Raw genomic sequence first — 24,637 nt, 5'->3', positions numbered from 1 at the left:
CCGTTACCATCGAACCTTTGACTTCAATCACCTTGTAAGGGGCAGGATCGAATTTAGTTGTGAATTTTTCTTTCTTCTTTAATTTTCGGAGCGACTGAGTCATCAATGTGTAACCGGACATGTGTGTTCTTGAGTTTGCCAATCCCTTTGAACACTTTGGGAAATGAGGCAATTAGTACAATAGAGTGAGTGTGCATGTTAGTCAAAGTAATGGTTGCATATGATTGAAAGGATTACTACTAAAAGTTTCGGTTCTGTAGTACGTACGCTAAAAGTACAAATAACCCTACAGTATACAATATGTAGTTGTAATTCACATAACATTTGCGGATTTGTTGCCATATACACTCAGAAACAGAGACAACTGCATGCAAATGTAGCTGCTGTACTCTACACATATCCTTCATTGTAACCCTCTGAAGCTCCATTACCACACCTCTCTGTTCCTCACACATATAGAGGATCAAAGTAAGTCCAGTGAGGCACTGTTTTCAGCACTGCTGGAGTTTCTGCTTTGCATCCCACACTGAGTCTGGGCTGCTAGCACCTGGATACCTACGAAAATTTCCTTTGTGCAAAAATAATACAGTCAATTCGACTCTTCAATTGAAGATGGTTTGACATGCAATTCCTTTTAGGACGCAACACTGCATTTGCCATGTATTTGATCACTGCGTGTATTGGGCGAGTACAGGGTGTACGTATGCAACTTGATTTCTGGAGAAGGCTCCGGCAAGGTATAGAGGATATAAATATTTCTCAAAAAAGTTCTTTTTTGTGTGCTGCAACAACTCCAGCTCCTAATCGAAATCCTGAAGAGGACACACCTCTGCGCCCAGCCTGGGCATTAAGAGGATCGCTTCACGCAGTTACTCCTTCTCCTCGGCCTCCAGCTGATCAGTATGAATCCCTCCCTCCTCTTGATCCTGTGCAAGGTATTAAAGTACTTCCTGTCTCCATCTCACTTTTACTGACACTGAATCCTTTCCTAGTGGAGACTGATTCCAGTGATGAGGAATACCTGCCTACTGCTCCACAGCGAGGTCGAGGTCGTTGGCAACAACAGAAGTGTCTATGTAAGTAATAAAGTTTTATAATAGTGTTGTTTGAACTTTCCATAATTTCCTCGATCTGCAGATATTCAATGCCCCAGTGACAATAAACCAGAAATAAGTGGACTTGTTTAACTGTTGCTCACACTGAATCCTTTCCTATATATTTCCCCTAAAAAGTGTGTTATAATTCAATCCCACCATCAAAACACTCCACAAAGGTTTGTGTGGGCAGGGTGTAGGACATGTTACGAAAAAAGATTAAGGAGGCAACAGTGGTGAAGCAGGGCACTGTAACGGTAGCAGAGAGTGCACAAACATACAGTTCACCCAAGACACGGATATGCAAAGAAAATGAATGCCCTATGCATTTTTGTTTGTGGCCATCCTAAAGTGATGACCCTTTTCCCCACGATTCGATTGGACCGGCCATAGATTGAAGAGTTACGATTGGGCCTATAAAGAGATAATATTTATTAATGATGTGGTTTGCATGTATGATTTTCCGCCAGCAAGAATTTATGCCATCTATCATGTCTTATAATTTACCATGATTTGTGGCTATCTATTAATCTATCTCTTAAACAAAATTTGATTGTAGCTTGTACATTCGTGATTATAGAATATTATTTGTACTGCGATGAGGGGCGAGTGCTATTTGAGCGCTTTTGTCGACGCCCAAACTGTGCCCGTGACAAAAACGGGTCGTGGAATCCAGTCTCCAGAGAGCAGGCGGCTATGGGGGTGCCGCTTGTACACAGAAATACAACACTGCATAGACTGGACAAAAAGGGGCCGTGGAATCCAGTCTCCATGCAGAGAGCAGGCGGCTATGGGGGTGCTTCTAGTACTTGTGTACTGATAGCCTGTACACAGAATGTTACAACAATTGGTGTAATTCAACACTGCATAGACTGGACATAAGTCTCCAGAGAGGGCTATGGGGGTGCCTCTAGTACTGTAGATCTTGTGTACTGATAGCCTGTACACAGAATGTTACAACAATTGGTGCAATACAACACTGCATAGACTGGACACAAAGGTACCGTGGAATCCAGAGGGCTATATGGGGTGCCTCTAGTACTGTAGATGTACACAGAATGTTACAACAATTGGTGAAATACAACACTGCATAGACTGGACAAAAAGGGGCCGTGGAATCAAGTCTCCAGAGAGCAGGCGGCGTATACTGATGCCTGTACACAGGATGTTGAACAGCAAGGACGGTCTATTGGTGCAATTGGAAGGCACGAACACTGTGGTAAAAAGGCTACGTAAAAAATTATTGCAAACAGTACTGTCTCGAATTTAGGGAGCTGCTTGACACATAATGGAGGAAGAAAAAGCCAACCAAAAAAGTAGTGAAATGGCACCCTGCTCCTTGATGAAGAGGAACAACTCCAAAAACTAATGCAAAAAAAAGAAAATGAGCAAAAAACAAAGAAAAGAAAAGGCATGCTATCTGTTACAAGCTAATTCTACGAGTTCACAGTTAATTAATAAAAACAGGTCCCCACCCCCACACTTATTATTTTGTCATGCTTGCTTTCTACTCAAGTGTATAGTTTACTCTATAGTGTCAGTTATTTTGTCATGCTTGCTTAGGTTTAATATTGTGTGTCCACTCCTGATCCTCAGAACTCTACTGCTTGGTACTGTGGCCAGAAGAGCAGTCGACAACAATTGTACAAAAATGTGATGTTATTGTACCTGATATGGGCTGGATGGCTCGGTTGTTGGGGTGAGAGGTGAGTCACCAATTCTGTATTTGCAAAGCCTGTCGACTAGTAAAATCTCCTGTAGATGGCGCATGTGGCCCAAATAGTATCTATTATTCTATGCTGCCATGCTTGCAACTGGTTCCACCTGCTACTCTGTATTTCCAAAGCCTGTCGACTAGCAAATCTATCTACAGAACTAGAAGGAGATGGAAAGGATGAAAAGAGCGGTGCACCTGAAAACGGGTTTTCTATAGAGAGGCTTTATTTGCTTATTTGCTTAGGAACTGTTGAAGTGGGTTAAGAATGCCAGGTGAAGATGGGCCCGAACCAATACACTGGCAAGATTCTTGCTGTTGGTATGTACCTTAAGGACACTATTTTAAACGGGTACTAAATTTGGCGGTTTGGAGACCTACCAATTTGGCAGGTACTAATTTTAGCTATTTCATAATTCAGTTTCCAAATTTTTTAATTAGCGATAGGAATAATTATCACACACAATTGAATTGAATGAATTAGCTAGTGTCACAAACAATGCATTCAAAAGGGTCCTCTGGTGGTAAAACAGTTGTTCCATCCAATAGTCCTGATATGCCAGCCTTCATCCATCCATTATATATGACTTTTCTTCCTTTCTCAGTTGAAAAGAAGTTATACAAGTTAACTAACCATTGGGCATGGAGTGGTTTAATCACTGAAAGACGAAAGTCAACTTCAACATCTTCAAGATTCATTTCAGAGTCTAGTTGCTTACTAACAGCATCAGAATAATACGTGACAAATTCCTTTTTCATAAACTGAACTAGTACTATACTGTACGTACATATACATGTATTATATTTGTTGTACTAGACCTATAATGATAGCTAATAGACTACTTCCATTTAAACGAATTTTAAAAATTTCTTTGGTTAAATAAAAGTATGCGAGTACTTATATTAGCGGTTTGGGTCGTTCTCGCTAAAAACGCTAAATTTAATACCCGTTTATAATAGTGACCTTAAGGTACATTGTACGTCTATTAAATGTGTGTAACTTACAATATAGGTGCACGGTACATCTGTTAGTTCCCTGGGAGTCTCTAATTATATATACATACGTGTACTGTAGGTGACAAAGAGCAGATGGAACAAGAAGAAATAAAATTCCTTAGCGATAATAACTGTGAGGATACTGAACAATACAGATCTCACTGCTACATGTAACACATACGACTAGTGATCAAAATCATTCTAGTGATAGAGATCTTGCTATTCAAGAAACGATTATTAATTTAGAATTTAAATTAGCTAAGGTCGAAAACGAATTGCAATATTCATCACAACGGTCTACACCTACATGTAACCCCATGCAAGCTTCGTACTTCATCATTTCCATCAACCTAATTTTAATTCTCCACCATTATGTGCAATTCCTGGCCAATCAGCACAACTGCACCATCTATTCACAATACACCCACAAAACGCACATCTATTTCTACCCAGTCGCCGCTCCCTGTAACCCAATCAACTACTGACTGTCTTCCGTCAAACGAAATAGACCGGTCAACATTATAACCGTTGAAAACGTGATGGCCAAATACCCAAACATGCAGGGCGAATCGAAGGCAGGGAGATTGGCATGCAAAGTGGCAAAGGAGGCTTTTTGTTTGGCCCAGATGTGATGCCCCAATTGGGTCGAGAGAAGGAGTTTGGTGAGCTCAAAAAAGCTATCTTCACTCAATTTCCACAATATTGGAAAAATCCGATCAAGACATGGAAACAATGTGTTGAAGCGGTACAGCAATGCTGCAAGCACTTGCGCTTAGGTAAAGAAAAATAGCATGTGCCCAAGGAAGTGCCCTGTTGTAGGTTGCACCAGCAAACCCCAGAACAGGCTCTCGCAGCACATCAAGGTCAAGCACCCAAGTACTCGACGGAGGAAAGGTTGGACCTGCTGAAACGAGCTGTGAGAGCTAGGAAGGCGGAGATTGGTGTACCGCAGCTCAACATCACCAGACAGCAGAAGAAGCTGACCACCATGTTCTCTGTTGTCCATGCACCAACCCAACCAGGCGGAGGAGGAGGTGGAGGTCTCCGAGTCTGAGATAGCGCCAAGAGAGCAAATGCAGGTCAGGGGAACAAGGACCTTTCCTAGGTTTCTCGTTACTCTGACTTGCTTTGAACTCTTTAAGAAGTGGCTGCAGAGCATCGACGGGAAGGAGAGGTCGGAGAAGATGGCCACCGAAATGGTAGTAGACGTCAGTAAGTTCCTCAAGTTCTGCGCTGGGCCTGTAGCATCGGAGGCCCCCAACTGGAACAACCTACTCAATAGGAACTTGCTCCTGGCCTACGTGACCAAGCTCAAGGACGAGGGCATGGTTCAAATTGAGGACAGGCTCGCAAAGCTGGACACTTTCGAGTCTGCTCTAAGTACTTGAGAGCAAACGAGGTGGATGAGTCGGTCTACCAGAACTTCGTCAGAATGTCGGAGACCCTAAACCAATGGCGGACCACCTGGCGGAAGGACAAGGCCAGGTATAGATTTGACACATCATAATTATTATGCTATGTAATTATCACAATCAGGAAACGTGCCACCCGTCTCATGGAGCAGTCCAGTGACGGGGTGGAAATGAACGACGTTGTGGCCCTCGTCGAGTGTCCCAAGATGTGGGAGATGTTTAGAAGCGTGGCCAACGACTGCTACCTGAACCTCGTCTCCGACGATAGGCTGCTGAACCTGTGCACCACCTTCATAGCCATCACACTGTGCTACAGCTACATATCATATTAACTCAGTACTTTTCATCACCTTAACCCCTACAGATCGTGGCAGAGGCCGGGGGCAGCCACGAACATGACCATGGCCGAGTGGGATAAGAAGCGGCAGTACACGAACGCTGATGGGGTGTTGTTGACAGTGGTGATGGTCAAGGAGCACAAGACGTCGGTGGCAGGGTGCTGCAAGTGTGTCCTCACCACTGTCGACGTAGACAGGGTGAACGTCTACATCCGCTCAGTTCGGCCACAACAGATTGAAGACCACGACCATCCGTTCGTTCTGGCCCTAGTCGGCGGTAAACAGTACGACAAGTTCACCCAGAGAGCTAAGTACGTCTTCAAGAAGTTTGGGTTGAAGAGTATTACGCCCACTAGGGCCAGAAAGGTGGCAGCCACAACTGCTGCTACCAGCGTTGTGCAAGAGGACAGTGCCTTGGCAGCGAGGCACCTGGCACACTCCACTCAGACGGACTCAAACTATTATCAAACGATCTCAAACCCACAGTACTCCGTCAAGGCGTACACTGCCCTCACAAGGTCGACCCAACGGTCCGAGGAGGAGTCTTCTGAGGAGTCTGACTCTACCTCAGACTTTGCTGAACCTGCTAAGAAGAAGGCAGAGAGGAAGTCACCACCACCACCACCACCATCACCACCACCACACACCTCTGATTCAGCTGAGGACTTTGTGGCTCCAAAGACAAAGAAGACAAAGACAACACCTACTTTCCTCGAAAGTACGAAGACAAGACGAAAGTACACTGACGACGAGACGGAGACAATTTCTCTCTACTTCGACAGCTACATAGACTCAAACTCAACACCCAGCCTGCTGACATGTGGACAGTTCCTACAAGACCACAATCTAGATAGAAATAAAAAAAACATACAAGACAAAGTGAAGAACATAATTAAATACAAGAACAATTAGCTTATGTGCTGTAGCTTAGTCATTCATAATACTTGGGTTCTGGCAGCTTATGTGCTGTAGCTTAGTCATTTATCTCCGTTTTGTTTTTTGTCCTTGTCCTTGTTCTCAGCACTGTCTATTATTTTATGTTGCACTGTTTTGTTTTTTGTCCTTGTCCTTGTTCTCAGCACTGTCTATTGTTTTATGTTGCACTGTTTTGTTTTTTGTCCTTGTCCTTGTTCTCAGCACTGTCTATTGTTTTATGTTGGACTGTTTTGTTGGGTTCTGGCAGCTTATGTGCTGTAGTCATTCATCTCTGTTATTCATTCATAATACTTGGGTTCTGTGTCATCATTATAACACTTGTTTAGTTTTGACAAATGATTGAAACAATTCAGAAATGTGACGGGACACTTTTTCTCGAGGGTCGGGGAAACTTTAAATTTTGGGACGCAACAATTTTTTTGAGGGACGGGACAATTTTTCCCACATCCCTAAAGGGTCGGAGAAACTTTTCACGGGAAAATTTTGGGACGGAAAATTAGTTTGGTGACGGGAAAATGGGACGCAGTGATGGGTTTTTGTTGGCAAAAGGGACCTCTGACCCTTTTTTCGGTCGCTGGTAAATGGTCGGCAGGGTCCAGAAAGGGACGGGACGGGGTCACATATTTGGGTTTTATGGTTGCGTTTGGACCCAAAATGGTCGTTTTTGACCAGAAATGGTCGCCATTTAGGGACGAAACCCTGGCCCTAACCCTAACCCTTTTTATTGATACCTCGAATACTTTATATGGCATGCTTATAACAGTGTTAGTAACTTTTTATCTTTTAAAGCCTCTGCGCTCAGTGATGGACATCACTCGGAGGATAAGGAACTAGCTAAATACACATTGCAGGGAGCACTCTCTACATCAGCCCACTTCTGGCAGCTAAGAGGTTTAGAAACAAGGGAAACAAAGAAAGTGCCATCAATGCCATTAAGCTGTTAGAAAGGGAAGGTTTGGGAGAAGTTCTAACCACAAAATCCAAGCGAGGCACAAGTTTTGTAAGTGTATAAAATTTGTGGCGATTGCAGGATCAACTAATTTATGTCTATATATAATCTCTACCAGATCTGCAAGAGGTAGAGAAAAGAGAAGAACTGGCTTCAAAGCTTCTGTCATTCCAAGTGTCCCTCAGTAGATATGCGGAAAGTCTTCAAGAGGAAGAAATAACATCGTAAGTTTCTTTTTACAGTGCAGATATGTATGTATATACCGTACATACAACGAAATTTTCGAGGCACTTCTATTTGGTGGAATGGCCTCTAAAAGCATTTTGTTGCACAATGTTTGTGGAATGACTGCTTGCCGGAAGCCACGTCTTTAACCAAACAATTTCCGTGGAGTTAATTTTCATGTTGGATTGCTAACCCATGCACGAAATCAACGAATTAAGCCCCTCGAAAATGTCGTACAGCATGTATATAGTGTTGGAACGATATAATGTGTGCCTGTCTTAGTAGATAACCTATAGCCGCAATACAACTTTTGACCTAGCTACTAATCATACACTTGTATAACTATAGTGGTAATGAAATGAAGAGAGGGGAGGCATCAAGTGATGCGGGTAACCGGACGCCCAGGAAAAGTCCAAGAAAAGGTATAGGCGTCGTATATAAATGTTACAGTACTAACCCTTCATTTTGAGGATGCAAACGTTAAGCAATATAATTATTATAATAGGAAGATCTCAGCCAGCTCAATAGGCACACCATCCAATGAGGTATGTATAATTATAACTGCAAGATTATAATGTTACAGCAATTTTACCAGCAATTTAATAAGGGCATTTTTAATGTCCCAGTTTTATGTGTATAGTCATTATTCTATGCAATGCGTGCATGTGTGAATATAGGTCACAGGAACAAGAACAAGAGACACCAACAACTCTCGACAGATAGAGGTAATAATCTAAAACAGTTCATGTTTACAAAATGATACATTCCAGTTAAACATGACATGTCACGATAATAATGATCATCTTATTGCGTGCATGTGCACTTTCTCTATAATAGTGCCACTGGGACATCTTGCCATGAACTTTGACTGTGCAGCAACATCTACCCACTTTCAGTCTGCAAGTACATTTATCTCAATTGTTGTGTTGATAGTCTGTTAGTTGTATATACGTATAATTATGTTGATTCTTGTAATAAATTATTGTGCTTGCACAATAATTGCAATACCACATTAATTATACCAGGAGCATCCCGGGAGACTTGGACAAGCACGTGGCTATATGCCTGATCATCCCGGGTTGATCCTGGGATGGTAGCGCGATACTTAGTACTCCCGGGATACTTGGACAAACATGTGGCTATATGCCTGGTCATCCCGGGTTGATCCTGGGATGGTAGCGTGATACTTAGTACTCCCGGGATACTTGGACACGCACCTATATAGCTATGCACCTGGTCATCCCGGGTTGATAGCGCGATACTTAGTACTCCCGGGATACTTAGACACGCACCTATTGCTGGGCATCCCGGGTTGATCCTGGGATGGTAGCGCGATACTTAGTACTCCCGGGATACTTGGACAAACATGTGGCTATACGCCTGGTCATCCCGGGTTGATCCTGGGATGGTAGCGCGATACTTAGTACTCCCGGGATACTTGGACACGCTATGCACCTGGTCATCCCGGGTTGATCCTAGGATGGTAGCAAGGTATCTAGTACTCCAGGGATACTTGGACAAGCATGCACCTATAGCTATACGCCTGATCATCCCGGGTTGATCCTGGGATGGTAGCGCGATACTTAGTACTCCCGGGATACTTGGACACGCACCTATAGCTATGCACCTGGTCATCCCGGGTTGATCCTAGGATGGTAGCGTGATACTTAGTACTCCCGGGATACTTGGACAAGCACTTATAGCTATGCACCTGGTCATCCCGGGTTGAACCTGGGATGGTAGCGCGGTACTTAGTACTCCCGGGATACTTGGACAAGCATGTGGCTATACGCCTGATCATCCCGGGTTGATCCTGGGATGGTAACGTGATACTTAGTACTCCCGGGATACTTGGACAAGCATGTGGCTATGCACTTGGTCATCCCGGGTTGATCCTAGGATGGTAGCGCGATATACTTAGTACTCCCGGGATACTTGGACAAGCACCTATAGCTAGATACGCCTAGTCATCCCGGGTTGATCATGGGATGGTAGCAAGGTATCTAGTACTCCTGGGATACCTAGACACACATATAGCTATACGCCTGGTCACCCCGGGTTGATACTTATGGGAGTGCATGGTGCTGGGACATCCTGGGATAATACTATAATTGTACATACTCATGGGCAACTTAGGATTACATGGACATGTCTTGGCGTCTTTGGACATGGATGAACATGCTATTATGTGTAGTAATAATTAAGTGTTGTTAGATGCCTGTATACATTGTACGTGTTCAGCTAGTCGTTTCGTTCATACTGCGATTTGAATTTTAAAAGTGATTATAACATATAACACTACAATACACCCACATTAGAATAACCATGCATGACTGTGTAAGACATACGTAAGTATACAATTGGGTTCACTCTTGTCCCCCCACTAGATGAAACCCTGCATGCCATGGATAAACAGAAATGTGTGCTCGTTGACTAAAACACGATTTAACGCTACAAAAATAATGGAATCCATCACCCCAGAACACACGGAAATGCCAAAACCTGGACTGCATGGCTACTGATAGTTAATCATGCGAAAAATGCAACTCATTTGGGAAGTTTAAATCCTATCCTTCATTAATCAAACCTCATTATAATTGCTTTTCCGACATCAGATACTAGAAGTCTGCGCCTAAATGGAGTTATCTTGAAATCTTCAGAGCTCCTCCAGAAAACTTCAAGAAGCTGCAGATTATGTATATCACTAAACCAATAAACCAAGCATAAAAAAATTTATGATTATAGACACGGGGAGGAAAAATGAATAACTTCTCTAGGGCGTCGGAGAATAGTTTTCAACACAATTGTCGGCTAAATATCGCCTATATTCGGAGAAGTCATTTACTTTTATGGATCACACGAATTCCCCAACCACAACTTCCGTCCTCCCAGAAAAAGCACGAAAAATAATGAGGCTTATGAATAACAAATATTTTGCTTCGAAGTTCTTGCACAAGGGTAATTCACTCGATTGTAGGCCCATCCAAAATGAAGAGTTTGAGCATGCGCAGTAGCTCAATGCGTGTGATCGCAATTGTCCGCTAAATATTTTTATCAACTACCGTATAGCGCGAAATGTTCTAGATTATTTCGTGGAATGGCCTTTTGTTCGCACAATGTTCATGGAATGACTGCTTATCGGAAGCCACGCCTTTAATCCTTGCACGTAATTCTAACATTTTCGTGTAGGATTGCTAATCGAGGAAATCCACGAAAATTTCGCGCTATACGGTACAGGGCTGCATTGAGGGGGGTATTTCTACCCCCCTAGGATCTGGCAGATTCATTAACAGGCATTTGTACTGCCAGGGTTTCATCCCCCCCAAAAGAGAAGCGAAAATAGGCCGAGGAGAGGAAGAGGGAGAGTGAGAGAGAGAGAGGGGTACTATACCCAACATTATCTAGACACGGTCTTTGTTACATGTAGCTTTGCTAGAGCTAGGATGATTGGTCATCACCTATAGTCTTACCACAAATCTATCCATTGCTTTTGTATATACCGTATAGCGCGAAATTTTCGAGGCACTTATATTTCGTGGATTGGCCTCTAAAAACCATTTCGTTGCACAATGTTCGCGCTTACCGGAAGCCACGCCTTTAAATATTTGCACGTTAGCAGGTAATTCTAATTAAAGAAAACTTTTCGTGGACTTAATTTTCGTACAGAATTCTAACCCACGAAATCCGCGAAAATTAAGCCCCTCAAACATTTCGCGCTATACGGTACATGTGGTTTCTATATTGACTACCGTACCCTCGCGAAAGCACAAGGGTATTTTCACTCGATTATAAGCCCACCCAGAATAAAGAGTTAAGCATTCGCAGTAGCTAAATGCCACATGTTAACTACTACGCTGAAACAAACTACCTGATAATTCTCTAAGACATTCAGCTAAAGCTATTGTACGATTCAGTGCTCAACAACCGTGCAGTTAGCTAGCAAATGAAACTGAGCTAGACCACACCCATTTTTTCTAATCACTAATGTGGGTTAGCAATCCTACACGAAAACTGATCTTTAATCTGCTATAACGTGCAAAGATTAACCCTTTAACCGTCACGGGCCACGATCGTGGCCCGCAATAGTGACTTTTTTTGCGAAATTCTAATTCTGCGATACTTAGGAAGTAGCTCGAACTACGCACATCCCTGTATAGAAGAAGAGCTGCAGAATCACGTGCAATTTAGTCTAGAATTTTCCAAGCCACGTTGCTATGTTAAAATTTCATTAGCATCTTACCGCACGAAGTTTATAGCTATGGCTAGATTGTTTACTTGTGCCGATGTGCTTGAACAGCTTGAGGACAGCAATGGCGATGTCTCCTCTGGTGATGACAGTGCCTATGAAGGAGAGGGGATAGTAGGATACCTCCCAAAGGCTACCAGCTTTATGCCAGACGCTGATGAACTGTCTGGGACTGAGGACATGCATGACATGGACCTAGACGCTAGCGCTATGGACCAGGACGGTGAAAGACCAGGAGAGGGCTCACTGTGTGACTCTGGCAAGTAGTATAGAATATCAGTAGTGTAAGTATAGTATAGCTAAAATAGTAATGAACAGTCTTTATGTGAGCTTGTAAATTTCATAGATCGTTCACTGATATAGTAATACATGTACGTATTGTACTTCAAATTGATATATCTTAGCACTGTTACATTCATATGATGTGAAAATCAAGCTTAGTCAAGCCTTTATACCATATGATAGGCTGATCCATAAAACAAATTTTGGGGATTTTATCTCACCGCTGGCCGAGCATTTAAAATGATAAAAACGGGTGAGCGTAATAACTGAGGTTGTTATGGCAACACATGTTGCACCATTTTATTCCTTGTTGTATGGGCATTCTATTGGTATATGGTTGCTAGGCAGCTCTGGAAACCCGATAGAGAATTTACAGACATTTCACTTCACTGTTAATTAAGAATCCGACGGTTAAAGGTCAGTCATTCCACAAACATCGCGCATTTTGGGAGCCAGACCTAATACATGTAGCTCGGGGGCAAAACCAAGTAATCTTACCACAAAGTGTCCTAAATAGAGGTAAATGAGAACCACAACGTCTAATACATATATAAATACATATTTTTATGCGGTTAAAATCAAGGCAAATAAATTAGGTGGAGTTACTTACGTACTTCCAATTAGATGTAACACCAGGACTTTAACATAATTATTCAACGTACTTTAGGCGCCAGCCAGCCGGGCTGAATGTACGGTGTTCATTTTTTTGGTTTTCTAATTACCGTAATTGATGTAATTACAGCGCCACCATAATTTAAGCGCCACGTCAGCATCAGCATAATTTTTTAGGTCCTAAAAAAGCGCCAACATTTGTTGGAATTATTTTTTTCTGGCGCTTATAAAAAGGCTTGTTTGAGACATAAAGGCAATCATCCTGCATCTTCGACTTCCTTCACTTCTAAACAGTTGTCTAACCCATAGCTACAGTCAATGAATGTTGTTCACAAGTCATTCAGCTCTCAACGGTGCAGCTAGCAAGCGAAACTGAGCTAGACCACGCCCATTTTATCTATACTAGCTGTTGAACATAAGCACCACCATAATTTAGGCGCCAGTTTGGGCTGAACGACATTTTTTGTGCTCTAAAGATGCGCCACTCAGAAGTGGAATTAATTTTTTCTGGTGCTGTAATTACATCAATTACGGTATTTTTAGAGGTCAGAAAATTGGAAAATATCGAGGGTGTCGCATATTTGGAGGGTCGCTTTAAATCGAATAAGTACGGTAGGCACACAAGAAAACGAAGGCCTGAAAGCCACCCTGAGCTGTAAGTATTATAAAGTATTTGACACCTTCATAAAATTCAATTCAACTTACCTAAAACTAGACTATAATAAGAGACTGAAAGAATCCGCAGATCACCGAGCTCGGCAGATCACCAGAGAGCTATAGGTACCTGGCCGTACCCAGAAGAGCAGAGCAGAGAAGTGAAGAAGGTTGAAACAGCTCATGTGATCCACCATGCGCATAATTAGTGTGTTGCATTGCGCACGCGCATTGCTCGATGAATCCAGCTGGCAAGAAACTTCATCCAAAGAAGAAGAAAGTGAAGAATACTGCATGCAGTAACTAAGGACAGCCACTGGCGCGATGGCAGAGCTAGAGATGGTCTGTATGTTCACATTATCTAGTAAATGTATGGTTTGCATCATTGACATGAGCTCAATAGTGCCTAGTCTACATTAGTCTGAAAAAAAAGGTCTGGCCCCCAGACTAAATCTACATGTATTTAGAGGCATTGCCCATGTAGACTTGTAGGGAGATGTTTTGAGCTAGGGAGTAGATCTTTAATAGAAGCACTAAGCAGAGAAACTATCATACAAGTCTTGAGGCCAGCTGTGCGTTGACTTTAAGAAAACGCCCTCCCCAACTTTTATTGGTACGTACTTGTATTGGTACATTAGTAGTACATTGGTATTGTATCTTGCCAAAAGGCTGGAATTTGAGACTAAAAAAACAGCCGCTCATGGTATTGAGGCTAGTACAAGTCCAGTCAAGACTTGTACTTGTATCTCTGCTTCTGAGCAAAATAAGATTTGACCTACCCTTAAAAATAACGTTTAAGCTTACGGCACTAAAAACTAGGCTTGAAGTAGTAGTAGAAATCCAATTAGTGACCTTAATTAGCTAAGATCAAGTGGTTCCAGCCTCGTTCTGTATACAATTATGATCATCTATATTTTTGCGTTTAGCAGTACAGTAGAACCTTGATTATCCGGACACCTTGGTTCTTGTTATAATTATAATATTTTTGCTTCTAGCTCACCCTTTCTCTATTGCACACACATTTTCTAGCAATGATCCCGTTTGAGGCTCAAGCTCAAAATTCAACCCGGTGTGGATTAATTCATAATGATGAGGTTTGATTGATTTAATGGGGGGGGGGAGTTGCTTCTCCTGATCTGGTCTTGGCCCATTAAATATAAAACAGCTAAACTTTCCACCACCCCCTCCCCCTGTGTATAATTTACCTGACGCATTTACATTTTTTCCTACCTTTCTAAGTAAGACACTTGTATATTGGGTAATTTTTGTGGGGTAAAAAATTCATGTGCAAGCCGACTTCCACAAAATTTAAACGTAGGCGTGGCTTACCAGAACGTATGAACGCAGTGCAGGAAATGAGATGTTTACTCATGAAAATTACCGTTTTTCGAATTTTTTACCCCACGAAAATTACCCGCTATACCCGTATTAAACGCTCTTCATTTTAAATTATCGCCCATGTATGGGGCATGGCACTGTGGGTGGAGTTGATATAGCACGTTGAACCAGTTGCAAGTATAGCAAAGAGAGTGATACATCTAATGTACAGTATGCCTATACGTTCGATACCCTCTTTGCTATTATTATACTCTTGATAACACTTGAGCGAAAGCACGGCGAGAGACATTAGCACAGCGCAGCTTGCAACACTCACTATAATAGTATTAATTGTGTAAACTGTTATTTCTTCATTATTTTTTTCCCTTCTCCACATTAATTTTACTGATGTGATCGCACTTTAGTTTTTCGCTGGTTATTCAACCCGAGTACTTCAGCTCGCAGTGCTCCGGTAAATAAAACATTGATGTCATTATTCGTGAATCACGTTAATTCTTACTTACTGAACACATAAAATAAAAGCTGTACTACGAGAGTGCCTCGTGAATGCACTGTGAATGCAGTCTGCACACATGCTGCTCTTATTGCATGCACGCGTACCGCACCTAGTATGCCACACACATGTCACACGTATGCATGACATGTGTGATGCTTTTGTCTCACACCTACGCTTCCGGATTCAACTGCATGCAGCATGTGTGCTGCTTGTTTTATGCACTCTTGATACAGATGTCATTGTTATACCGTAGAAACTCAATACCATTAAAATGACACTATCTACAGCAGTACTTCAATCTTCATTGGTCACCAACTACTTTGGTCCTTCGTGTTGCTCCAGAGCAAGCACTGTTAACAACAGCATTAAACGTTTCGTTCGTCATAGTAGCAGTGGGGTAGATACACTGCAAATACCCGGCCTGTATGATAATAGATGTTATAATTCATTGCGACAAATACAATCTGTGACCTAGCTACGTCAGTAAACAGCTACGTATTAAATTTTGCTATGAACCGGGTGACTATAATTATAGTAAATCAACTATATAGGATACGGTTATACTTATAGAGTATAGTACTTACATGTATAGGTGTATATAGCAATGAATTAATACATACATTTGAGAGAGCCTAAGTCTTCTTCATTCAATACGGGTTTAAATATGGATGCAAGGCTCGACTAGGAAGATGTGGTGGCTGGAGCCTGCAAGTGTCCCTTGTTCACCACAATACGGCTGTAGCTGGATAGGTGGGAGTTCGTTTGATTGGTGTAGTATCGTGGTCATGTTAGAGTCCTCGGTGTTGTTTTCCTACTTAAGGCTGTTCTAATTTCATTTTCTAAAGTTTTTTCTGTAGTTTCGTGGTTTTTTTTGGATACCGTATAGCGGGTATATTTCGAGGGTATAAATTTTCGCGGATGGACCATTACAAAGGATTTCGCGGATTTTATTTTCGTGGTCTGAGTTCCAGCCTTTTGGCGCATGCGCACATCAACGTGCAGCTGTACCTCCACACCGTTAGCCTCGAATCCATAATACTGAACACGCCGCCTACTATTCATAAATTTTTGTGGGTATAAATTTTCGCGGTACAGGCTCAATCCGCGAAAACCGCGAACATTTATACCCTCGAAATATACCCGCTATACGGTAGTTGTTTCCGCCTTTTCCTTTGTTTTTCAATCGATATGGTGCCGATGGTAATATGCATTTTTTGACACTCGTTTTAACTTAGCTCTTACAGTAGAGGCCAAAATTAAGTTTCTGTTCCGTTTCCGTAGTACGCTGCATTTGTTTCGAGTACGTAGCACGCAGGCAAAACAATCGTTTCGTGGGCGTGTGCATGCAGCGTTTTTAATTATACACTTAACGCACACCTCTTGTGCAATTATTGTGCTGTTTAGCACGCATCAGTAATAACTACTATAAGTTATGTATAATATTATAAGTATAACTGTTACGATCATAATAATACAATGTATGTTCGTTCTTCCATAATACAGTTTTTATTTGGGTTTTCTCTTGTTTTGTTGTTTCCCCCTTCGTCCTCCCCCTTCCTCTTCCCCCTTCCTCTTCCCCCACGGCTATGATAAGTTAGTCCTATGTTAAATGTTACGGAGCAATGGGATATCTATATTGAAAGACAGAAGAGTATTCCTGCACCTGCTGGAGGTGCTTCAATAGGTAGTGGATCTATTCTGTACACAGTTGTTCAAAATGGTATGCAAGCACACAGAAAAGAACTCACCTCTTTTAAAGCAACAATAAAAAATAATGCATGGGAACTGCTAAATTGCTATGACAACTTCCCACGTTGCACATGCACATGTTCACAGGTACGTGTCCAATGACCACTTATATATTATCTTCAACAAGATTACAGGACGATGACAAATTACGGTAATCAACGTCACATTTATCAATGTACTACTACATGTAGCTGTAATGGAAAAAAAGGTAATCAAAACATTTGCAATGTGAATGTTGCTAGGATTGCCAGGAAAAGAAAAGCGCGAAAAAGCAAAGAAACAAAAAATTTGGCGAGTGCATAACTAACTAATTTCCAGAATCAGGCAACCTTGCAAAGCGGAGCTATACGTTGTTTCTTTGTGAGGGTTTGAGTCAGCATTACTCCAGCTATTATAAGCGCTAATATAAAATATAGCACCTATAGTTTTATGTTATGTAGCTTTGGCATCAGCACCGCATTCATAATTATAGTCTAATTATCACCTTGCTACGTATAATCATTATACGTAGTTATCATCAATTAATTCTTATTATGCTCAGTCTACCAATGTAAACCAGCTCACTCTGTCAACATCGAATTAGTGTTATGAATTATTATGATAGTAGTATAATTCTATAATCATAGTAGTGGAGATAGTAGTCTATAGGTTACCCAATGCTATAATTATGCTAGCACTGTAGCTATTTTGGTTCGCACCTTTTCTTTCCTCCAGATGGACCAGCACCTAAACACTGAGCCTTGCCCACCAAAACTCGAAGTAATGCTGGACCCAACTGGTGAAGATCGCAAAGATTGAACCCCACCCCCAGCTAGTTGGAGCATGCAAAGACTATACCAACCTACAATCTTGTTTTCGAACTTTTTGTTCTTTCAGTGTGCATGCTCTTCCAACCCTATACTCTTCCCCATTTTTTCATAAAATGTTTTTTGCACTTGTTTAGTAAAGTTTTTTTGAAATAATAATAGTAAGAACATGTATACAATAAATATTACATAGTAGATCTATATAGTAACTTTGTGCATCAGTTATTCTATGTCAAGTGTTTCAGCGGGAGGGTACGTCCAGGTCCCTTACGGCTTACCCTTCCCCTCCATTTTTTCCCCCCTCGTTGTTGTCCTTGGTCTTGGGCTTGGTTTATTACAACCGAGCAGCAAGATATCTATAAACACACATGTCTATGAAGCTACTTGTATATATATTCAATAGCTTACTGATGTTATATTTCTCCCCCACTCTTTGCTTTCTTCTTCCAAAGTCTCTCCCTCATTCTCTTTCTTTCTTCCCTCCACACCCTCTTCATCTCAATCTCTCTCCTCCTCTGTCGTTCCTCCCTCCACGCCCTGTCTTCCTCGATCTCTATCTCCCTCCTCCTTCTTGCCTCTATCCACGCCTCTTCATCAGTTTGCCTAACACTATACTAGGTCTTGGTACAGCCTATAAATAGCAAAGCAAAGATTTAAGGTTTTATTGCATTGAAGTTACTTACTTCACTATTTTATTTGGACACGGCAATGTCCCCGCTCTCCGTCACCATTTCCATCAGGCTGTTGTATTCTTCGCCTGCCCGGGTAAAAGAAGCCGTGATCATTGTAACAACACTCAAATTGATATACCTTCTACACTGTCGAGTAATTTTTCATCCTCCACTGATGTTTTCAGAATAGGACTACTACCTGGAGCTAACACAGTAGTCATGTTGCATTAAATGAGTCAACTTCTCAAAACATAATATACTTTTATAGAACATGCAACAGGATCATCCAGTTGGACCATTTGAATTACCCACCCACTCAAGTTTTACCTAAAAAGGCGCAATTTTCCTTAACACTATTTCTCCTCACATTCACATGTTCAATACATAATAATCATTACACCAATCAAACACGAGCAAGATTTACATGATAATTATGTATGTACTGCTATTATCATTGTTATGTTATATTATGTACTGCTATTATCATTGTCAATAAAATAAGAGTTATTAATTTTGTTTACTAAGTCAGACACTGTGTTCTAGGTCATTATAGTGAAGTCGTGGGAATGTCCTTCACACACAGCACGTACAAACTCCCTGCACAGAGGAACACACAATGCTCATGTCCTCTTCTTTGCTGATAGCTTTTAGCAGTTTGGTGACAGATAATCCTTAAACCAAGCTTTGAGTAGCTAGTTTTAGATAGCTAGTGCAACTATTCAGTCGCAACTTAGCTAGCTCGCATGCAGCTGCTTGCTTGTTCTAATTATTCCGGACACTTCGCATGCTCTATAAAAATCTGTTCCAATTATACCCAGACAATTTCGAAAATAATTATTTTTTGTTGTCCGATAATTAGAAGATATACGGTACTCACACGAGTTACCCCATGAAAATTACCTACTATATAATACGGTCATTTATTAGGAAGAGTACGCAACTCCAATAGACTGTACACAAAAAGCATTCCTCCACACCTATACGTCACAGATACTAGCTGTTGTAATCGCAACTATATAATAGCAGGAAAGGCAATGAGTAACTATGCCTTCCCTATGCTGGCAGTTGTAAAATGAATAACATTAGTGATAATGAATAAGATTAGTGATAATCATCACTATGCTTATTGCAAATTTGATTTCACAGTTTATACAACAGCATGTTGATGTCCTTAGGTTGGAAGAAACGCCCACTATACGGTTTTAAGTGGAGTTGCGTACTCTTTCTTATGAACTCTTGATACTGTGCACATAACTTAATATTACTGACTGTGAGTATATTTTGTGTTACCTTGCAGGGTTGGTCCTCTGCAGCAAAGAGAGCAGCTAAATCTGGATTTCTCAGAAGTCCACTATAGACGGTTCTTCGTTTGAATTTCCTAAAACAATGTAACAGAAATAACGGTATAATTATGACGGTCGTTAATTCTATAATTATGCTTTACATGCAATGTCACGTATAATTTTATAATTACCTTCTTCTAAGTTATGAATCCATTCACTAGATTGCTTTTCATCATGGTAGATAGATCTGATGTCTAGTTGATCCCACCAGCAGTTTCTGTAAGCCATCGTTTGTACTTTAGTGCATCTTCCTGCAGACGTGGTTAGTGCAGTGCACATGTTCACCACCACAATAGGAACTATGACAAAATCACTCGATTTTCTTAAAACAAAGGTACATCAATTTTCAGGTCAGATGGCTGCAGAGTTGGAGGTACTCCACTTGGTACGTCCTGCATGACATGAAATGAATGAAATATCAACTGGAAATTAGCTTGCCGCTATGCAGTTGTCAAAATTGAGCATACCAAATTTAATAGCTGAAAATGATTTACAACTAACGAAGGGTATAGAGTTTTAAGAAAAAAGCTTGGCATAATTATAATTATCTCCGTATGGTATTTATATCATAGTATACCATAAGAATTTCCAAGGCCTCTTCCGTTTCACACCAAGCATCAAGTACACCAATTCCTATAATACATGAGCACTTTTGAGTCTTCTGCTAATACAGTAGGGTCGGCAACAAATCTGAAACAGTGAGGTCTGGAATGACCATGAAGTCCTTCAAGGCAAGGCGATATCCACGAACGGACGTCAAAAATGCTGTCCACTATTTTAACTGTCGCAGGAGGAGTACTCGAGGCTGAAATTTGAGCTTCAAGATCTACAAAATTCACATTTGAAATCATGACTTATACGATTCTAAAAAGTTTACCTGGTAGAGTTTCAGCTCCTGTTTGATTTAGCTGTGTCGATATTCTTGAGAAAAATTGGTCGATGTGTTCATGGGTAGATCTATGACTGATGGGTAGAAAGTTTACCCTCACCTATATACATAATAATATAGAGAGATGCATGGTTATTATGAGCCATGCAGAAGGTATAATAAACTTCATGATTGTATTACCTTCTTGAACATTTTTCTGGATACCAGAAGGGCACAAAAACCCAACACGTATCTGCCGTGAGGTATTATCAAGTTGAAGGTTGAGTGTTGCAGGTAATTTACCTTTCATCTCCTTCAGAACTGACAACAGCACATGAATTGTCAGGTTGGAATCGTGGGGATACTGCAGCATGTCTACATAATAATATGCAAAAGCCAGCTTTCCATGAGGTGATCTTGTATGAACAAGTGCCCCGGATATGTGAGTTCTCAACTGTTGCAAACCTTGAACCAATTTAGGCGTTTGTGTGAGACATGGAAGATTGGTTTTGCTTTGATCCATACCGTCAATGATAATGGTAACACATTTCTCTGGATTAGATCTAGCCTCTTCTCTATGGCCGTAGTACGTAAATCAATCTTGAATTCCTGTATAATAACATGCATGAGCCATATAATATTCACCCAATGCATGCACGCACTAGCTACATATAAAAGAGGCTATAATTGAATTCAACTTTTTAATCTCAGTGGATTCACACGCTTATGCACACCCACTCGATCAATACAGTAGACACTCTCTTAACCAGGCTCTCTGAATTACGGTTACCTCGACATACATGCATACCAATCGTTTCGTTTAGCAAGGATTATACTCTATAATTATAGCTGATCATTATTTCACCTGAAATGCAGCCACTATGACTACAGATTAAAGAGTCCATATAAGGGAGGGTTTGCACGGGAGTCTTGAAACTTACATTATATATACTTCTATGATGCCATGCATGACATAAATTATATACATACAATTTTATACATAATTATAATTATATATACGGTTACAGTGTGCCAATGAGGTACATATATAGCATGCATACATAACAGTTAACACTTACTGAACACGGCTCAAATGAAATGTATATTCCTCAGTGAACCCACATCTCCCTCCACATTTTGAACGCTCCAGGTCAAACTTGGTTGCAAATGTCACATTTGCTAAATCCGCTTTGCTATAAAAATTAATGACAAATAATTATTGGCATTACACAGTCAATGTGTCAGGACTGTATTAAATCGTGGCTCAAAACTGTACATGATTTTTTTCTAAGTTGGATACAACACTACCTTTAGCCAATTATATTGCAGGATGATCTGAATCGATCGCTGACATCACCCTTTTTATGGCTGGGGACGGGCACGCCCATCTATGTGGTTTCAGTGTGCATGCGGGGGGGGGGGGGGGGGGGGGGGGGCTTTGCGGGGAGGCGGAGGACAAAATTACTTTCTGGCGGCCTGAAATCTAGGAATGGATCATTTCACCTCGTGGTCCTAAAAACTCGCTCTTCTCTAGCTCGATTTCATGTCTGTAGTTTGAGCATAGATTTCGTTTATCTATGGTTTGAGCATATGATGTCTTAACAGTACAGGCGTATGTCTAAAACTCTTGACTGGTCTTCACAATCTTCGTGCAGCATAGGTAAGTTGAGTTGAACTATTTTTAATGATGTTCCTTCATGTACGTGTGGGAGGGGGGGGGGGAACAGTTGGGTATAGTAATTTCGAGGGTACCGTATAGCTGGTTGTTTTCGAGGATTGGCCCAGAACATGAAAATTCTTTTGTGCATTTACTCATAGATTGAAGAGAGAGGGATAGGAAACGGAGTGGTGCACGTGATGATTTTACATTGAATCTGCAGTGGAGCCTCGAAAATTATCCGCGCTACGCCCTATGAACAAGGCTATTAAGCACACTTTTGCCGGGTAACTCCCAAAGCTGTGTTTCCTCGAGACATAATCTCTTTCAGCAACTTAAAACACGCCTAGTCCATGAGCCACGTGTAGTACTTGCTAATGACTGACCACACCCAGTAAAAAGAGACTTTCCAATAAAGTTATATGTTCCCAAGGCTGTTTTAGAGCTATTGGAACATGTAACGTGTAAGCGTGCTGGTTATGACTACTACAATAGGTATAGACCTTGAAATATAAGTGAGTTGCACGGACTAAGCACAGTTACCTGTAGTTTATTATGCACTGAGTGTAGAAATAGATATTGTTGTGATGGCCTCGGTTAAACCGCACCGTAGCGCGGATGTTACTCGAGATACAAACCGTTTCCTATCCCTCTAACTCTTCAATCTATGATTTACTGTAGCAAGAAGAGAAGAGTGTCGACCTACTGATACTTTTACACATGCAAACACTGCACAAAGTAGCGTGACTCGCACGTAATAAAGTACTTTATACTAGTAATCTCCTAGTAAATGTTAACCGTGATGTTTTTAGGGGTGTGGTAATCGAACAATTCTAGCTAGTCGTTCGCGTTCAACGTTAAGAGCTCACGGAGCTGCTCACTGCACACTTACAGAAGACGATAGAAGACGATCTCTTTACAAAAATCATCTAAATAGAGACAATAGTCGAGTTGATCCTCTTTACTTGCACTCTTTACTCACTATTAACAAATTCTGTGCGTTGCGTAACTATGCGCAAACGTCACGTGCAATTGACAGGATGTCACGTTACTTCGTGCACAGTGTTTGTGTATAAGTATCAGTATAGTTTGACACTCTTCTCTTCTTATGCACTCTTGATTTATATAGGGTTGTTCTTAGGCATGGTTTATCATAATTATAGCTCAAACTAAACTGACCTATCACTAACAAGATCTGCCATATGTAGTCAGAGGAGGTTGGACAGGGTCAAAGGTCACTAATGTATTCATCACGTGAGCTTGAAGGTCATGATTATTTGCTTGCAATGTCAGGGTTTCATACAGAGGAGGTACGATGCAGCTCAGGCAATTAGCCTTTGATTATCCACCCACATCGTAATGTTTTTGCTGAGAGTAATCAAAGGCTAATTACTTGAGCTGCATTGCGCCTGTCAAACCTCCTCTGGGTTTCATACAGAGGGGTGGGAGCCATGGGATTTCCCCCCTTGGAAATGAATGATGTTATACCAAATTGTACAGTGAAGATCTACATGTATAATGAGTATCTATACATGTATCAGTTGAGAAAAAGCGTTTTACATACATCAGGAGTGCATACATTGTACATGTATATTCATTTTGATATAGTACATGGTGCAGTTCAAATGTTCGAACAGGAGATTACACAATTATAGCAGATACAAAATGCATGTATACATTTATTGTTATGATAACCCTTTGAAATTTAAACCTTACAACATAAGCTGAGCATGTACATACACACTAGAGGTCAATTTGAGCGACGCTTTTCTGCTTTGCTTTAAAAAAAATGTCATCATTTCCCCCCCTGGCTAAAAATCCTGTATAAAATCCTGAAGTCTGCTACTTCAAAAGTTCACTGTCGTCGGTAAAGGGGACCCTTGCCAGACCTTAATTTTTTCTCTTCTTGATCCCATGAGAAAGGGTCTGGCCCCCATGCAGCTACACTATTACTGCTGCTGCATTTTACTGCGTTCCTTGACACCTGGGTTGTAGGGTAGAGCAAATGTATAGCTCAGCTATGCTGTTATCTAATGAAAAGATGGCCTATATGCTGACTACAATTAATATGCCAAATAAAGACAATGTCATTATAACTGTTTAGCTTTGTGTCCAACCTCCTCTGATCTGTGGTTCCTACCTACCTTGACTCCTAGTAGGTACGTGTCACTCACCCTTAATTTCCCATTGCACACACTTCAGCGAAGATCCGGTAATTTTTTGAAGCTCAAGCTCCAACTTCAAGATGGTG

At 41.2% G+C, this 24,637-nt stretch overlaps 3 long non-coding RNA genes across 5 annotated transcripts in view; 1 reads left to right on the top strand and 2 right to left on the bottom strand.

Annotated features, from left to right (window-relative positions):
* LOC135342009 (uncharacterized) overlaps positions 1-13,665 on the bottom strand; it is a 28,794-nt gene extending 15,129 nt beyond the window's left edge. The window contains exons 1-2 of the long non-coding RNA XR_010396730.1: positions 13,510-13,665; positions 10,252-10,349 (exon numbers count right to left, since the gene is read on the bottom strand). This is a non-coding gene — a long non-coding RNA (uncharacterized LOC135342009). The remainder of the gene's footprint in view (positions 1-10,251; positions 10,350-13,509) is intronic.
* Positions 13,666-13,687: 22 nt separating this feature from the next.
* On the top strand, positions 13,688-20,065 carry LOC135342039 (uncharacterized). The gene is made up of 3 exons (XR_010396734.1): positions 13,688-13,800; positions 14,488-14,552; positions 19,816-20,065. It is a non-coding gene; the product is annotated as an uncharacterized LOC135342039 (long non-coding RNA).
* On the bottom strand, positions 18,063-22,135 carry LOC135341949 (uncharacterized). Of its 3 annotated transcripts, XR_010396699.1 has the most exons (10): positions 21,809-22,135; positions 21,033-21,338; positions 20,931-20,982; positions 20,739-20,850; positions 20,439-20,687; positions 19,993-20,253; positions 19,809-19,896; positions 18,658-18,723; positions 18,256-18,604; positions 18,063-18,203 (listed from the first exon to the last, which is right to left on the bottom strand). It is a non-coding gene; the product is annotated as an uncharacterized LOC135341949 (long non-coding RNA). The 3 variants fall into 3 exon arrangements; XR_010396700.1 differs by lacking the exons at positions 20,931-20,982; positions 21,033-21,338; positions 21,809-22,135 and having other exon boundaries at positions 18,256-18,478; positions 18,531-18,604; positions 20,739-20,868; XR_010396698.1 differs by lacking the exons at positions 20,931-20,982; positions 21,033-21,338; positions 21,809-22,135 and having other exon boundaries at positions 20,739-20,868.
* Positions 22,136-24,637: the final 2,502 nt, after the last annotated feature.

The sequence above is a fragment of the Halichondria panicea genome, chromosome 1 (assembly GCF_963675165.1).
Source record: "Halichondria panicea chromosome 1, odHalPani1.1, whole genome shotgun sequence".
In the NCBI taxonomy this organism is placed as follows: domain Eukaryota; kingdom Metazoa; phylum Porifera; class Demospongiae; order Suberitida; family Halichondriidae; genus Halichondria; species Halichondria panicea.
The sequence above is the reverse complement of the archived record's forward strand: the minus strand, read 5'-3'. Positions and strand labels throughout refer to the sequence as shown.